Here is a 14,956-nt window from a genome sequence, read left to right as displayed (position 1 = left end):
TAGATCTGCATAACTCCACCTCTTTAAACACAGCACCTTCACCCCCTGCTGTTCCCACCCGCCTCAACACCGTTGGAAGGGAGGAGAACCAATTAAGGCGGGGGGTGGGGTGGAACGAGCAGCTGTCTACCCTTAGCAGGAGGGCTCCTGATTACATACCTCTCCTGCTGCTGCTGCTGCTGGCTGTCCAGCAGCAGACTGAAGGTGGCTGCTGCTGTGCACAGGTATATAAAGGCTCAGAGCCTATTATGACACGCGCAGCCAGCGTTCCATTGCCACATTCCATCTACTGCAGGCAGGATACCTGGCTGGCTGAATGTCGCTGAGAAGCTCACAGAGACCGCCATAAGCAACAGTTTAACAGAATGCCACAGACTAATCAACCAAACTTTTTGGGTTGGGTTCTCTTTTATAGTCTGCAGGCATTAAATGAAAGAAGTCAGTGTTCCAGCAGAGGGAGACAACGTTTCAGAAAAGGCATTGTAGCAAACCAAAAAAGAAATTTTAAGCGCAGCAGAGTAACCAGCGCACATACCTGTTAGCTCAGGTGAGTTTAAAAGGCTGCTGTTGATAACAAGGGCATTTGCTAAATAGATGGTGTGTGTGCAACAATATACTGAAAGGTCAATTATATTGTGCAGCTTATCTCACCACCTGTAGTTATTTAGGTGAAAGCTCCAAAATGCTTGCCTAATATGTCTGTTTATCCAAAAGGAAGTAAAAAGGGAGAGCTAGAAAGATAGCATTGCATCACATTACATGGCAATGCAATGCACAGTTGCTGAAGTTGAACCAAAATGAGCTTGTAATCTGGCTTCTGCAACTTTGAACATGAAAAATCCAATGAGGAGAAGAAAAGCAAAGCCAAAGAGTCCATCCCAAAATCCGACAAACAAGCAAAATGAACAAAAAACATTGAATTCAATTCTTTCTGATTTTAGAAACTGCATTAAAGAAGGGGTGCACCGGTCCTGGAGATACTGCAATACCAGGTCAATGCGTGGAGTGGACAGAGCAAGCTCTTTTTCCATCTCCCTGTTCTAAAAATCCATTTAATATATGGTCCCCAGATAGGGGACGTATCAGATATTAAACTGATAAGAACAGATACTACACTTGATCTTAGCCAAAAGGCCGAGAAGCGATAACCAGAATTGGTTTCAAACTACGGAGCCACCCAAGGATCCTGAAAAGTCCATTTGTGGAGATGAGCTCCTGGACTCCCGTTAAGAAGACATGTTGTCAACCTCTAGATCCCTTACATGCCTGCACTTTTCGGCTTGCTGCTGCTGCAATCCACGCGTTTTAGATCTGCATAACTCCACCTCTTTAAACACAGCACCTTCACCCCCTGCTGTTCCCACCCGCCTCAACACCGTTGGAAGGGAGGAGAACCAATTAAGGCGGGGGGTGGGGTGGAACGAGCAGCTGTCTACCCTTAGCAGGAGGGCTCCTGATTACATACCTCTCCTGCTGCTGCTGCTGCTGGCTGTCCAGCAGCAGACTGAAGGTGGCTGCTGCTGTGCACAGGTATATAAATGACGCGCCCCTGGGCCTGTGTCGCGCTGCGCTGCGCGCGCGGGAGCCTACCCGGAGCCGGATCAGTGGAGGGTTGTAGTCTCGTGGCGGTGACCCGGTCCGTGCCCAGGGAGTCAAACTAGACGGCAGTCTATTAGTAGTAAATAGTTGATGACTACGCCACCCGTTGAGAGCAGCCAGGGAGCTGCTGCTGCAGGGCAGACCGCTGAGGCCGGTGGTAGGATTGTGCAGCGTGATAGTATAACCCCCAACGGGAGGGGTATGGCCTCAGGGCAGCCGACGTGGATGATGGGGGTAGCAGGAACCACTCAGAGACGTTACGGTGTAGTTCAGGGTCTTTACTGGTAACAACGACAGACCCTCCCGGAGTACTTGCTAGCAAACGGGGCCTGGTCAGTCTTTGAGCAGATGGGATCTCCCCTGGCCAGGCGTAGTTGTAGGCCTCCCAAACTGACTGTACTCTTCTGGCTACCTTGCTAGAAGCTGATGTAAGTAGCCCACGTCCCTGAGTGTACCGTGTGGTGCTCACCCGTATGGCCGGTGACTCGGGGCCTTCTAATGGCTTCCGCTCCACGATGGCGGTGCTGGTCCCACGCGTGTGACCGTGCCTTCGGGCTTCTGGGCCAGAGGACCTGAAATCCCCTGCCTGACGGATTCTGCTGCTGGGCAGGAGTTAGTCCCCACAGCCTCGGACTCCGGGTCCGGTAAAGAATCTTCTTAGTCAGGGCAAGCTCTGCAGCTGCCAGCCCCTGACTCCTTGTAAGCCTGCTGTTTCCTATGCTGCTTCTTGTCTCCACTCTCCTTGTCTGACTCACCCTGCCTCAGCCCCGGGTTTATACAGGGGAAGTTCTTCCCCTCCCAAGACTGGGCAGGAGGTGTGGCATGCACAGGATCCCTGACCAAAGGACCTCCCACCTGCTCTCAGACATAACATTACGTTACTGTGGCAACCAGACCCCTGGGGTGTCACATTCCCCCCTAGTAAAATTTAGTACTCCGGGACTAAACACATTTAGAAAACATAACAAGGCAAAACATTAATAATACAATAAGAAAACACATAAAGATGGTTACGGCGTGTCCGCAACCGGGTGCAGTCTCTGAAGAAAGCAAGGTGTCCATTTCACCAACACAGGGAGACGTAACCAGGTAGGGGTCTGTTCTACCCCGAGTCCTTGACAGTCTTTAGTCCATCCTGGGTTACGCTCCAACTATATACAAGGATTCCCGGTAAATCCACCAAGGATTCCTAAAAACAACTAGAAATACAAAATTACACACAAGCAACTATAGACAGGTAAACATTATAAAATAGCTTAAACATTTAGATCCTCCAACGTGCGGGTAACTGGCCTCTAGTGGCCCTAGTGGACCTACGGAGCTGACTGTCTGGCCCTGAACTACAGGGTGTAGGAGCTGTCAAGGGTAAACTGGGCAGCTGTCTACCGGCTCTTTGTCTCACTAGGGGTACGGCAGGCTCACTATAAGCAGAGGGTTGATTCCCCTGTTCTACTTGTGTGGAGTCTTCTGCCTCCTGGACCGGCTGTTCTTCCAGCTCTACCCGTTGCTCCGTAGGTTCTTGGGATGATGGTTGGAGGAAGGTGAGTACGGGTACCACAACTGCACCATTGACTTGAGTCCAAGACCGAGGGAAGTCCCCGAGCACGGTACTAACCATATCTTCCCTTTCTCCCACGGGTCGATGGTCTTCTTGTTCCTCTTCAGGGTTCCTCAGTTGTTCGGGACACTTCTTCAGGTGGTCCCGGGATACAATGGCTGTGGTTTCCCCTCCGTCTTTACTGATGGTACAGACCTTCGGGTTCTCGTGGCTTGAGGGCAGTACGGTGTACGGGTCCTTCTCCCACTGGTCATCCAACTTGTGGAGCCGTCTTTTCCTCTTCAAGACCTGCTCTCCGGGTACCAGGGGAACAGCGGGAGCATACTGGTTGTAAGTCTTCTCTTGTCTTTCCCTAGCCTGACAGAGACTTCGCTCCACGCTCTCCTGTACTCTCCGGTACTGCTGCTGCCTCTGTGTGTCCCAGTCTGTTTCTGGTGAAGTGTCCTCAGGTGTCAGGACTCCCATTTCCAGGTCAACAGGTAACTTACCAGGTCTCGCCCTCATTAGGTAAGCCGGGGTACAGTTGGTGGAACCTACCGGGATGTGGTTGTATAGGTCCACCAGATCGGGCAACTTCTCAGGCCACAGACTGCGTTCTTCCAGGGGCAATGTTTTTAGAAGATCCATTACCACCTGGTTCATTTTTTCACAAAGTCCATTAGTTTGCGGATGGTAGGGTGTCGTCCTTATCTTCCGGCAGCCATACAGATTGCAGAATTCCTGGAAGACCTCCGCTTCAAAGGCAGGTCCCTGGTCCGTCAGCACTTGGTCCGGGTACCCGTGTGGACGGCAGAAGTGCTGCTGGAAGGCCCTAGCTGCTGTTTGAGCCGTTAAGTCCTTGACGGGGACGACAACCAAGAACCGGGAGTAATGATCCACGATGGTTAACGCGTAGACGTAGCCACTTCTGCTTGGGGTCAGTTTTACATGATCCAAGGCTACCAGTTCCAATGGTTGCCGGGTGACGATGGACTGCAGGGGAGTCTTCTGGCTGGCCCGGTCCTTCCTTCTCAAATTGCACGGGCCACAGTCTCTGCACCACTTCTCGATGGTTCCCCTCATGCCTACCCAGTGGAACCGCTCGCGCAGCAGGAACTCCAGCTTTTTCCACCCGAAGTGTCCAGCTCCGTCGTGGTATGCCTCCATCACCATGGCTGCGTCTCTTCGGGGCACCACTACTTGCCAGAGTAGTTCATGCGTCCGGGAGTTGACCATTCTGCGGCACAACTTCCCCTTGTAAAGGAATAGTCGACTCTTCTCCGCCCATAGTTGTTTGGCTTCCTCCGGAGCGTCTGGTTCAAGGCGAGCCTCCGGCCGAGTCAGCATCTCCTTCACCAGTCGGACGGCAGGGTCACTGTCTTGCGTTTCCGCCCAGTTGTAGTGGGGTAAGGGGTTCAACGTAGCAGCCTGCTTACCCCTTACCAGGTGGGAATACTGGATAGTCCCATGACGGTGGAACGCAGGGAGTTCAACTTCTTCCAGTCCCTCCGGATCTTCTCCTTCGTCCGGCAGGTTGGGCATCCTGGACAGGGCGTCCGCGTTGGTATTGGAGCGTCCTGCCCGGTATTTAATTGTGAACTCGTAGTTGGACAGACGGGCCATCCACCTCTGCTCCAGGGCACCGAGTCTTGCCGTGTCCAGGTGTGTCAGCGGGTTGTTATCCGTGTACACGGTGAACCGGGAAGAAGCGAGGTAATGCTTAAAGCGCTCAGTGATTGCCCATACTACGGCCAGGAACTCTAACTTAAATGAGCTGTAATTCTCGGGGTTCCTTTCGGTGGGTCGCAGTTTTCGGCTGGCGTAGGCGATTACTCGTTCCTTCCCCTGCTGGATCTGGGACAGTACGGCTCCTAGCCCGATGTTACTGGCGTCGGTGTAGAGGATAAAGGGCTGGCTATAATCCGGGTACGCCAGGATTTCGTCCCCCGTGAGGGCCATCTTCAGCTGGTGGAAGGACTCTTCTTCCAGCTCTTCCCATTTGAAGGGCGGCTTCTGGTTCTTGGCCTTCCGGGACTGGCCTATCAGGAGGTCCTGCATCGGCGCTGCCTTTTTGGTGAAACCGGGAATAAACCTTCGGTAGTAGCCTACCAACCCTAGGAACTGCCGCACTTCTTTTATGCTGGAGGGGCTTGGCCATCCCTTAATTGCGGTGATCTTATCGGGGTCGGGAGCCACTCCGTCAGCGCTCACCACGTGTCCCAGGTATTGCACCTTTGGTTTCAGGAGGTGACACTTGGAGGGTTTCACCTTTAGGCCGTAACTCGCCAGAGCTTCGAACACCTCCGCCAGGTGTTTCAGGTGGTCCTCATAAGTTTTGGAGTATACGATGACATCGTCCAGGTACAACAGGACCGTCTCGAAGTTTCTGTGGCCCAGACAGCACTCCATTAATCGTTGGAAGGTTCCTGGGGCGTTGCAGAGTTCGAACGGCATGCAGGTGAACTCGCTAAGTCCCATCGGGGTGGTGAATGCGGTCTTCTCCCGGTCCGCCTCTGCTACAGGAACCTGCCAGTACCCGCTAGTGAGATCCAAGGTAGAGAAGAAGTTAGCAGATCTTAAAGCAGCCAATGACTCCTCTATCCTTGGTAAGGGGTACGCATCCTTGTGTGTGATACGGTTGATTTTCCGGTAATCTACACACATCCTCATGGTGTTGTCTTTCTTTTTGACTAAAACTAGTGGGGCTGCCCAGGGGCTACAGCTATCCCGGATTACCCCAGCCTCCTTCATGTCTCGAAGCATCCCCTTGGCGTGTTGGTAGTGTGCAGGGGGTACGGGTCGATACCTCTCTTTTATGGGAGGATGATCTCCCGTGGGGATGCGGTGTTCTACCCCCTTGACCCGCCCAAAGTCTAACGGGTGTTTACTAAACACTCTCTCATACTCTTGAACCACCCGATAGACTCCTTGTTTCTGATGTGAGGGAGTGGAATCAGTACCCAAATGTAGTTGCTGACACCAGTCCTCCATGTCTTTCTTAGAGCCGTTACCTTCCTCCGGGTGAGATGGAGGCAAGGGTTCCACAGATTGTATAGAATTTTGATTAGTGGTATATAATTTGGCTAGCGTGGCATACCGGGGCAGGTACACTTCCCTCTCCCCGATATTTATTATGCGAACGGGCACCCTCCCATGGCGTACATTGACCACCCCCCGTGCTGTCAAAATGGTGGGCCTACTGTCTGAGTAAACTGGTTCTACCATTGCCTGGTAATCTCTACCTCTCAGACCAATAGCTGCCCGGCACCAAATCATCATTTCACTTTTTGGGGGCATGGCAATAGGAAAAGGGTCACACATTCTTACGCTACCAATCTCACCGCCGGAGAGTTCCACTTGTTGCCGTTGCATCAGTGCCCGGATCTCTTTCTGGAGCACCCGCTGCTCGCCGGAGCTGGCGTTCTTGGCAACCTGCTGTAAAAGGAAAATCACCTCTGCAAGACAATTTTCAATTACGTTAGTTCCTAGAGTTATTTTTGGGTGACTCTCATGTTTATCAATATCTACAATGATCAGTCCCTGTGCGGCCAGTTCGACTCTACCGATTTTGAGGGTCACCTCTTTAAATCCGATCTGTGGCACGGGCTGGCCATTGCTGGCGATGATACTCAAGTCGTCGTCAGGGTAGCGGGTAATATCCGAGTCATTCCAGTACTGCTTGAAGAGCACGTACGGGATGGTGGTGACCTGTGACCCGGTATCCAGTAGGGCACTCATGGGAATGCCATCCAGTACCACAGGCAAGACTGGACGTCCTCCCACATATCTGTCGCGCCAGTTCGATGGGCCTGGTGATCTTTTTCCTGGGGGTTGGCCCTCTACCCCAGGTTGTGCCCGTTTAAAGAACAGTACCTTTCCATATGTCCGGGTTGATTGCAGCGGCGGCAGATGGGTCGTCCGTCCTCGCTGTATCGGTCACTGGGTCTTCCTCTGGCCGGTGGGGTCCTCCTTGGTCGACGCCACGGGATGTCCTCCGGTCCGGATGCCAGCTGGATCTTCCCTGGGGTGGAAACCTGTAAAGACTGCACAGTTCGGGTTAGCGCAGCAACGCTCTTAACTAGCTCTTGGACCTGATGGTGTAGGTCTGGAGCCGGGTCATTGTCCAAAGCCTGCGCATCAGCTCCCACAGGCCCTGCTGACAAGGGCGCCGCCTCCTGATAGTAAGTGGTAGTGGGGCGTCTGTGGGTCACAACGCCACCTGGTGCCGGTTCTCGGAGCACCCGGATGGCTCTGTCCTTGAACTGTGCAAAGTCCAGATGGGGATCCTGTAAGGCCATTGCCCGCAACTGGGTTCGGTGGGCATTGCAATATAAACCCTCTATAAATTGTTCAGTCAACAGCCTGTCCTCGTTTCCCACCCCATCAGGGTCGGTCTGCTTTATGGCCCTCAGGGCCTCTTGTAGGTTTAGTGCATAGTCCCTTATACTCTCATGCGCTCGCTGCTTGCACCCGTAGAATCTAAGCTTAATCTCGGCTGAGGTGCGGGTATCAAAGGTGTCCTTCAGCCGGGTTAGTATTCCTGCGACAGTCTTCCTCCCAGGTGGCCAGGATTTTACTTCCCTTTTGGCTGCCCCGGTTAGTTGGGCCACCAGGATGCTCACTTTTTGCTCTTCTGTGAGGGGGTACACCTGGAAGAGGCTATCCAGCTTTTCTCTAAAGTCATGCAGGGTATGGGACTCCCCTGAGTACTGGGGTAGCCAAGCTGCTCCCGGGATATAGGGCATTGTGAAGGGCATAACTGCAGCAGCGGTAGCGCTGGCGGGGGTTGGGGCAGTGAAGCTCTCCTCCGTATCCGACATCTTCCTCCCCCCTAGTGGACCGTGGCCTACCTTGCGATGATCCTCTTCCGTAGGCCGCGGCTCCGCAGTGGATCGTCAGGGTTGAGGACCTTCCGTCGCGCTCCTGTGACGTCGGCGTCTGCTGGGCTCCTTCCAGGACCTTACGCAACGTCCGGACGTGAGGCGGGGCTTCAGTTCTCGCGCGCTTTCAGAGTCCACGCCCCTCTTCTTCCCGCGCGGCGTCCCCAAGATGGCGTCCAACGGCGGGAAAACTCCACGGATGGCGGGAAGAAGGCCGAAGATGGCGCCGGATGGCGGGAAACTTCACCGATGGCGGGAAGAAGGTAGAAGATGGCGCCGGATGGCGGGAAACCTCCACGGATAGCGGGAATCTTCACCACTGGTAAGTTTGAACAGTCTTTGCTTTTCAGGCACGCAGTACCCGGTGGTTGCGGGCACGAAATCCTGCCGACTACGCCATAGTTGACGCGCCCCTGGGCCTGTGTCGCGCTGCGCTGCGCGCGCGGGAGCCTACCCGGAGCCGGATCAGTGGAGGGTTGTAGTCTCGTGGCGGTGACCCGGTCCGTGCCCAGGGAGTCAAACTAGACGGCAGTCTATTAGTAGTAAATAGTTGATGACTACGCCACCCGTTGAGAGCAGCCAGGGAGCTGCTGCTGCAGGGCAGACCGCTGAGGCCGGTGGTAGGATTGTGCAGCGTGATAGTATAACCCCCAACGGGAGGGGTATGGCCTCAGGGCAGCCGACGTGGATGATGGGGGTAGCAGGAACCACTCAGAGACGTTACGGTGTAGTTCAGGGTCTTTACTGGTAACAACGACAGACCCTCCCGGAGTACTTGCTAGCAAACGGGGCCTGGTCAGTCTTTGAGCAGATGGGATCTCCCCTGGCCAGGCGTAGTTGTAGGCCTCCCAAACTGACTGTACTCTTCTGGCTACCTTGCTAGCAGCTGATGTAAGTAGCCCACGTCCCTGAGTGTACCGTGTGGTGCTCACCCGTATGGCCGGTGACTCGGGGCCTTCTAATGGCTTCCGCTCCACGATGGCGGTGCTGGTCCCACGCGTGTGACCGTGCCTTCGGGCTTCTGGGCCAGAGGACCTGAAATCCCCTGCCTGACGGATTCTGCTGCTGGGCAGGAGTTAGTCCCCACAGCCTCGGACTCCGGGTCCGGTAAAGAATCTTCTTAGTCAGGGCAAGCTCTGCAGCTGCCAGCCCCTGACTCCTTGTAAGCCTATTGTTTCCTATGCTGCTTCTTGTCTCCACTCTCCTTGTCTGACTCACCCTGCCTCAGCCCCGGGTTTATACAGGGGAAGTTCTTCCCCTCCCAAGACTGGGCAGGAGGTGTGGCATGCACAGGATCCCTGACCAAAGGACCTCCCACCTGCTCTCAGACATAACATTACGTTACTGTGGCAACCAGACCCCTGGGGTGTCACATTAAGGCTCAGAGCCTATTATGACACGCGCAGCCAGCGTTCCATTGCCACATTCCATCTACTGCAGGCAGGATACCTGGCTGGCTGAATGTCGCTGAGAAGCTCACAGAGACCGCCATAAGCAACAGTTTAACAGAATGCCACAGACTAATCAACCAAACTTTTTGGGTTGGGTTCTCTTTTATAGTCTGCAGGCATTAAATGAAAGAAGTCAGTGTTCCAGCAGAGGGAGACAACGTTTCAGAAAAGGCATTGTAGCAAACCAAAAAAGAAATTTTAAGCGCAGCAGAGTAACCAGCGCACATACCTGTTAGCTCAGGTGAGTTTAAAAGGCTGCTGTTGATAACAAGGGCATTTGCTAAATAGATGGTGTGTGTGCAACAATATACTGAAAGGTCAATTATATTGTGCAGCTTATCTCACCACCTGTAGTTATTTAGGTGAAAGCTCCAAAATGCTTGCCTAATATGTCTGTTTATCCAAAAGGAAGTAAAAAGGGAGAGCTAGAAAGATAGCATTGCATCACATTACATGGCAATGCAATGCACAGTTGCTGAAGTTGAACCAAAATGAGCTTGTAATCTGGCTTCTGCAACTTTGAACATGAAAAATCCAATGAGGAGAAGAAAAGCAAAGCCAAAGAGTCCATCCCAAAATCCGACAAACAAGCAAAATGAACAAAAAACATTGAATTCAATTCTTTCTGATTTTAGAAACTGCATTAAAGAAGGGGTGCACCGGTCCTGGAGATACTGCAATACCAGGTCAATGCGTGGAGTGGACAGAGCAAGCTCTTTTTCCATCTCCCTGTTCTAAAAATCCATTTAATATATGGTCCCCAGATAGGGGACGTATCAGATATTAAACTGATAAGAACAGATACTACACTTGATCTTAGCCAAAAGGCCGAGAAGCGATAACCAGAATTGGTTTCAAACTACGGAGCCACCCAAGGATCCTGAAAAGTCCATTTGTGGAGATGAGCTCCTGGACTCCCGTTAAGAAGACATGTTGTCAACCTCTAGATCCCTTACATGCCTGCACTTTTCGGCTTGCTGCTGCTGCAATCCACGCGTTTTAGATCTGCATAACTCCACCTCTTTAAACACAGCACCTTCACCCCCTGCTGTTCCCACCCGCCTCAACACCGTTGGAAGGGAGGAGAACCAATTAAGGCGGGGGGTGGGGTGGAACGAGCAGCTGTCTACCCTTAGCAGGAGGGCTCCTGATTACATACCTCTCCTGCTGCTGCTGCTGCTGGCTGTCCAGCAGCAGACTGAAGGTGGCTGCTGCTGTGCACAGGTATATAAAGGCTCAGAGCCTATTATGACACGCGCAGCCAGCGTTCCATTGCCACATTCCATCTACTGCAGGCAGGATACCTGGCTGGCTGAATGTCGCTGAGAAGCTCACAGAGACCGCCATAAGCAACAGTTTAACAGAATGCCACAGACTAATCAACCAAACTTTTTGGGTTGGGTTCTCTTTTATAGTCTGCAGGCATTAAATGAAAGAAGTCAGTGTTCCAGCAGAGGGAGACAACGTTTCAGAAAAGGCATTGTAGCAAACCAAAAAAGAAATTTTAAGCGCAGCAGAGTAACCAGCGCACATACCTGTTAGCTCAGGTGATTTTAAAAGGCTGCTGTTGATAACAAGGGCATTTGCTAAATAGATGGTGTGTGTGCAACAATATACTGAAAGGTCAATTATATTGTGCAGCTTATCTCACCACCTGTAGTTATTTAGGTGAAAGCTCCAAAATGCTTGCCTAATATGTCTGTTTATCCAAAAGGAAGTAAAAAGGGAGAGCTAGAAAGATAGCATTGCATCACATTACATGGCAATGCAATGCACAGTTGCTGAAGTTGAACCAAAATGAGCTTGTAATCTGGCTTCTGCAACTTTGAACATGAAAAATCCAATGAGGAGAAGAAAAGCAAAGCCAAAGAGTCCATCCCAAAATCCGACAAACAAGCAAAATGAACAAAAAACATTGAATTCAATTCTTTCTGATTTTAGAAACTGCATTAAAGAAGGGGTGCACCGGTCCTGGAGATACTGCAATACCAGGTCAATGCGTGGAGTGGACAGAGCAAGCTCTTTTTCCATCTCCCTGTTCTAAAAATCCATTTAATATATGGTCCCCAGATAGGGGACATATCAGATATTAAACTGATAAGAACAGATACTACACTTGATCTTAGCCAAAAGGCCGAGAAGCGATAACCAGAATTGGTTTCAAACTACGGAGCCACCCAAGGATCCTGAAAAGTCCATTTGTGGAGATGAGCTCCTGGACTCCCGTTAAGAAGACATGTTGTCAACCTCTAGATCCCTTACATGCCTGCACTTTTCGGCTTGCTGCTGCTGCAATCCACGCGTTTTAGATCTGCATAACTCCACCTCTTTAAACACAGCACCTTCACCCCCTGCTGTTCCCACCCGCCTCAACACCGTTGGAAGGGAGGAGAACCAATTAAGGCGGGGGGTGGGGTGGAACGAGCAGCTGTCTACCCTTAGCAGGAGGGCTCCTGATTACATACCTCTCCTGCTGCTGCTGCTGCTGGCTGTCCAGCAGCAGACTGAAGGTGGCTGCTGCTGTGCACAGGTATATAAAGGCTCAGAGCCTATTATGACACGCGCAGCCAGCGTTCCATTGCCACATTCCATCTACTGCAGGCAGGATACCTGGCTGGCTGAATGTCGCTGAGAAGCTCACAGAGACCGCCATAAGCAACAGTTTAACAGAATGCCACAGACTAATCAACCAAACTTTTTGGGTTGGGTTCTCTTTTATAGTCTGCAGGCATTAAATGAAAGAAGTCAGTGTTCCAGCAGAGGGAGACAACGTTTCAGAAAAGGCATTGTAGCAAACCAAAAAAGAAATTTTAAGCGCAGCAGAGTAACCAGCGCACATACCTGTTAGCTCAGGTGAGTTTAAAAGGCTGCTGTTGATAACAAGGGCATTTGCTAAATAGATGGTGTGTGTGCAACAATATACTGAAAGGTCAATTATATTGTGCAGCTTATCTCACCACCTGTAGTTATTTAGGTGAAAGCTCCAAAATGCTTGCCTAATATGTCTGTTTATCCAAAAGGAAGTAAAAAGGGAGAGCTAGAAAGATAGCATTGCATCACATTACATGGCAATGCAATGCACAGTTGCTGAAGTTGAACCAAAATGAGCTTGTAATCTGGCTTCTGCAACTTTGAACATGAAAAATCCAATGAGGAGAAGAAAAGCAAAGCCAAAGAGTCCATCCCAAAATCCGACAAACAAGCAAAATGAACAAAAAACATTGAATTCAATTCTTTCTGATTTTAGAAACTGCATTAAAGAAGGGGTGCACCGGTCCTGGAGATACTGCAATACCAGGTCAATGCGTGGAGTGGACAGAGCAAGCTCTTTTTCCATCTCCCTGTTCTAAAAATCCATTTAATATATGGTCCCCAGATAGGGGACGTATCAGATATTAAACTGATAAGAACAGATTTTTTTTTTTTTTTTTTTTTTTTTTTTTTTTTAAAACCTATTCAGGTTAAAATTAAAGTCCACTCCACAGTCCTCTTCTCCCCAAAGGGAGACAAGACGTGGACTCCAACTTAAATCATCATCAGGTTTTGGTACTTTTAATGTCAGAAAAAAAAATTACAAAAATACAACAATACTTACAAAGAAAGAAATGCTTCAGAACCTGAATGGATACCAAAAAAATAAAAATTAAATTATAACTGTATTAACAACAGTAATAACATCAAGTAAAATACTTGTAACCATTATCAAAAGCATGAACCCCAACCCAACTCAGAACCTTAAGGGACAAATCTTCAACCCTTGATGCTGAAAAAACTTGTTTCGATACACCATCTGGTATTCTATATTTCACACAAAAAACATTTTTATCTCTTATTAGTTCTTTCCTAACATTCTCTATAAGATAGTCCAAACGTTTCTCATCATACAACTTACGGTACAACCGGTTAAAATATTCTGCATTCTTTATAAACATAGGTTGTTGAAAAACAACTATATTTTCTTCCATTGCCACCTCCACTTCCTGTTCCTTTCTCTTTTCTTGCTTTTTAACCTTACCACGGCCAGTTCCCTGACTTACACCTCCCATTTCACTCTCTACCCTATCCCCCCAATCTACTCTTGTTTTCTCCATCTCCCTCTGCACTCCTACAGGTTTGCTTTCTTTTCCCTTTACCACCAACACCTTTTCTACACTTTCCTCCTTTCTCTCTACCAAAACCTTTTTAACCACTACCTCCTTCTCTTTATTTCTTTTCCTCTTTGGGCAATTCTTAAAAACATGCGTATCTTCCTGACACAAGTTGCACTTCCTCCGATCTTTACAATCCTTTGACTCATGATCACCTTTTTTGCAAAAACCACATACACCACCCGAACAATTTTCCTTTCCATGCCCGTATTGACGACAAACTCGACAAAAAGTGGGTATACCACTGAAAAAAATATCACCATTTATATTACCCAACTTAAACCTAGCTGGGGGAAGCAACACAGTCCCCTGCTCATCTTCTTTGAAACGGACCAAAAATTTCCACTTCGAAGTCCAAAAACCAAATTCATTATAAATCTTCCCTTTTGGTGTTACTGACAAACAAAAAAACTCCAAAAATGTAAGAACATCCTCTTCGTCCACCAATGGAGAGTACATTTTAACAATGATCCATTTATCTCTAACGGGGAAGTGTGGCATTACACTTATCCCCTCCATTCTTTTATCCTGGCTTGCAGTCATTTTCCTTAGATATCCTTCAAAAAAAACTTTGTCAACAAAAACTATATCATAAACACCCCTCCTGGGGTAGTCCATTATCGCCAACACTTCTTCTGTCTTCAAACCAAAAAGATCCACAAGAACTTGACTCATCACATACCTAAAATCCTTTTGATCTCGAAAGTTCTCCTGAACAACCAAACGAATAGAATTCTGCACCTTAGCGAATTCAGGCACATGATCTTCCTCTCCTTCATGTGATGCTGCAGACATCTTCTTCACAAACAGGTTCTCCTCTTCTCAATAGAAACCTTCAACACCGAAGTGCCAGGTAGATGATCGCCTCCCGTTGCCCGGGGACTAATCCGACTCCCTAATAGCAGCAGGGAGGTGAAGCCCTGCTGAAAAACAGAGCGATCCCCCCAGGCCAAGGAGCCGGGTACCCCGAGCACCTCTCAGCCAAGACCAAGGCAGCAGCCGCTAGATCACTGCACTTGATCTTAGCCAAAAGGCCGAGAAGCGATAACCAGAATTGGTTTCAAACTACGGAGCCACCCAAGGATCCTGAAAAGTCCATTTGTGGAGATGAGCTCCTGGACTCCCGTTAAGAAGACATGTTGTCAACCTCTAGATCCCTTACATGCCTGCACTTTTCGGCTTGCTGCTGCTGCAATCCACGCGTTTTAGATCTGCATAACTCCACCTCTTTAAACACAGCACCTTCACCCCCTGCTGTTCCCACCCGCCTCAACACCGTTGGAAGGGAGGAGAACCAATTAAGGCGGGGGGTGGGGTGGAACGAGCAGCTGTCTACCCTTA

The 14,956-nt window shown here is 49.9% G+C and overlaps 4 non-coding genes across 4 annotated transcripts; all 4 read right to left on the bottom strand.

Moving 5' to 3' along the window:
• Window positions 1–955: 955 nt before the first annotated feature.
• On the bottom strand, window positions 956–1,146 carry LOC141183624 (U2 spliceosomal RNA). The gene has a single exon (XR_012258459.1). It is a non-coding gene; the product is annotated as a U2 spliceosomal RNA (small nuclear RNA).
• Window positions 1,147–10,116: 8,970 nt separating this feature from the next.
• On the bottom strand, window positions 10,117–10,307 carry LOC141183622 (U2 spliceosomal RNA). The gene has a single exon (XR_012258457.1). It is a non-coding gene; the product is annotated as a U2 spliceosomal RNA (small nuclear RNA).
• A 1,115-nt stretch (window positions 10,308–11,422) lies between these two features.
• LOC141183661 (U2 spliceosomal RNA) lies at window positions 11,423–11,613 on the bottom strand. Its single transcript, XR_012258492.1, has one exon. It is a non-coding gene; the product is annotated as a U2 spliceosomal RNA (small nuclear RNA).
• Window positions 11,614–12,728: 1,115 nt separating this feature from the next.
• LOC141183338 (U2 spliceosomal RNA) lies at window positions 12,729–12,923 on the bottom strand. The gene has a single exon (XR_012258321.1). It is a non-coding gene; the product is annotated as a U2 spliceosomal RNA (small nuclear RNA).
• Between the last annotated feature and the right edge of the window lie 2,033 nt (window positions 12,924–14,956).

Source organism: Phyllobates terribilis, unplaced genomic scaffold, assembly GCF_046119375.1.
Source record: "Phyllobates terribilis strain yellow unplaced genomic scaffold, ASM4611937v1 Scaffold_38__1_contigs__length_12584779, whole genome shotgun sequence".
Lineage (NCBI taxonomy): Eukaryota > Metazoa > Chordata > Amphibia > Anura > Dendrobatidae > Phyllobates > Phyllobates terribilis.
This window is presented reverse-complemented; position numbering and strand designations above follow the sequence as displayed.